The sequence below is a fragment of the Schistocerca americana genome, chromosome 3 (genome assembly GCF_021461395.2).
Source record: "Schistocerca americana isolate TAMUIC-IGC-003095 chromosome 3, iqSchAmer2.1, whole genome shotgun sequence".
Taxonomy (NCBI): Eukaryota; Metazoa; Arthropoda; class Insecta; order Orthoptera; family Acrididae; genus Schistocerca; species Schistocerca americana.
Genome location: NC_060121.1, coordinates 886,494,094 through 886,497,129, shown reverse-complemented (window position 1 = coordinate 886,497,129; position 3,036 = coordinate 886,494,094).

Below are 3,036 nucleotides of genomic sequence, written 5' to 3'. Positions count from 1 at the left end.
GATCATTCGACGCCAAATTTAATGCTCTTTTATTTTGATAAGAATAACATTTTCAGTTGCATGCATAGTTTCCGAACAGCGAGCGGAAACCTGAAAAAAGTGCCGAAATTTCTTGGTTTTGTGGCCAGAAAAAGATGTCCCGACGGTTTTTGAAGTCGAAAACTTGGATTCACGATACTATAACTATATGCATAAGATAAAAAAAATCTTCTACCTAGTTTTTTCAAGCAAAAAGTACCCCGTTACTGGGCCCGCCAGGCTAGCCGCGCGGTCTAACGCTTCCCGAGCAGGAAGGCATGCCGGTCCCCGGGACGAATCCGCCCGGCGGATTAGTGTCGAGGTCCGGTGTGCCGGCCAGCCTGTGAAAGCTTTTTAAGGCGGTTTTCCATCTGCCTCAGCGAATGCGGGATGTGTAATGGTTCTTTATTTACGTGACCATTACGGCACTCCAAACCCAGTTCTCGATACCAGTAATATCGTACTACTTTTCAGCGGAGTAACAGACATATTTTTGTGACAATATTCACATGTGGTTTTATTAATGTATAGGTACTCCGATGTATCGATATATTACAGCGATATGGTTCTTGTGTGTGTTCATGTCTGTGAGACTGTCATCTTTGACTTACTTGTAACCGCTTTGGCGCGAATGCGCACAGTGCAGTCTTTGTTTCACTTTGCAGAAGTTAAGTTGTTATTTCGCTTTGTAAAAAGATAAGTCAAGTCTTGTGTTTGGTTAAAGCGGAAATATATATGAAGATTGATACAAAACTCTTTTCTTGGTGTTGTGACAATTAAGAAGAAGTTTATGTGAATTTACAAGAAGTTTAATAAAAATGTGGATCGTGAACACCAAGTCAAAAATTATTTCTACCATACCATTGGTCTGATCTGGGATTGTTTGATCATTAAGAATTTCCTGAAAAACGCATTTGTTGGGTCTTCAAATATTGCTAAAATACAGATCTGGACCTTCTAGCAGTCAAAGTAGAATCACCCTAGAATCAACAAGATGATCCATAACAACTTCGACGAAATCTACGTGGGAATCTATTCAAGGTAAGTGCCAAAATTAATTACTGTTTTACAGTGACTTCATTAGTTCCATTCTGACGATACCATCCACAGTCAATAACTTTGTTGTTGCCCGATAAAGCGAACATATGCTGCGTGAGCAACATTTTTAATCTGATTTCTAGCCTACTTTGCAAGTGGTGGTATTATTAGAGCTGGTTCCCCTTATTACGCCTCAGTTACACTATGTCGGGGTCAGGGATTTTCTCCGCCTCGTGATGACTGGGTGTTGTGTGATGTCCTTAGGTTAGTTAGGTTTAAGTAGTTCTAAGTTCTAGGGGACTGATGACCATAGCTGTTAAGTCCCATAGTGCTCAGAGCCATTACACTATATCGGGGGAGGGGGGGGGGGTGGCTTCACCGTTGGCCGAACCCGCACAATAACCCTGGGTTCGGCGTGGGGTGGCGGTGGGGTGGGTGGACTGCTGTGGCCGGTTGTGAGTTTGTGAAACGCTGAGGGCTACCGTCTTTGTAGGTCGCTAGTTCAATACACTGTACACACAATACGCGCACCCCGAAACTGGACTAATTTGTTGCCAGTCGTTATGTTCCTGGTACGGAAATTCTGCAAGAACTCCACATTGCATACTCAGGTGTAGGGTTACATTGGTAGTATCCTGAAACTGTATCTTAGGAGGAGGAGCAGCAAAAGGTCGCTCTTTGGCACAGTCCAATTTTCGCTTGGCGACAGAAGGAAGAAAATAAACGAACACTTATTTTGTCATAGGTGCCAACACTCAATAGTTCCCAAGAAAGTGACAGTCAAAGTTTTGACGCTGCTGCATCAGTTCGCACAAATGGTGTTGTTGCGAGCAAATTGGTACTATAGTGGCTAACAGTACAGGTTGGAATTTTTGCACTCCTTCTTAAAATCCAATCTTATTAAGCCACTTTTATCCTTTTATTGTCATGGAAGTTCTCGGGTTAATGAAATCAGTACTGTTGTGACATTGAGAAGTACTACGGAATTATTTCCTAAATAAATAAGCATTTCAAATATTGTAAGTTACTGGCAGATTAAAACCGTGTGCCGGACTAAGATTCGTTATCGTGACCTTTGCCCTTTGCGGGCCAGTGCTCTATCACCTGAGCTACTCAAGAACACCTCACGGCTCGCTCTGACGGCTGTACTTCCGCCGGCGCCGGCGGCTCGTCTTCCCCACGAATGGCAAAGGTCCCGAGTTCAAGCATCGATCCGGCACACAGTTATAAGCTGCAAGGAAGTTTCATATCAGCACACATTTCGCTGCAAAGAGTGAAAATTATTACAGTTAGATTTTATCATCACAAAATCATACGTAACTCACGTAACTAACAGTAATTGTAAATGAAAAACATTTAAATTCTAGTACACTATTTTTTTGCTTTGATTTTTTCAATTTTTTTTTCTTCAAGAGAACCAGTTTATTCCGCAGAGCGAAGATACCTATAATAAAAACGTTCACATTATAAAAATATCGAACCGCCACCAGCAACGTGCTAAGGCACACATGGCACAGTGAATGTCATTAGAAAAGGCACCTTCGTTAACGTTCTAAGTACCTTGTAATATGGCGATAGTTGCGCAGCACACCAAGCATACTTAAGGATTATCTCAAAAGCTGGAGCCTGCAATAGATTAAGGATCCAGGGACGTATTTTACTAATTTCATAGCTTCTACTTGCGTTTACCGTTTACCGTGCTATGAGGATAGGGCACGTTTGTAAAAATAATTTTTTGCCTGCCAGTTTTGTACGTCGTAGGGTTGACACAACGACATACGCATTGGCGGAACTATTTTTAATGAACAAGTCGATATTTAGATTCATCGACAACATGGCCATCGAATAAGGAGAGATAGCTTTTCCCATCCTGCGTGTCAGTGAGGTACAGAAATGGCTCAATTGTACGTGAGGACACAAAACGTCTTCCTAAAATTGACGATAGATGTCTTTTCTGAGCCTTTCAGATTCTGCAGCTGT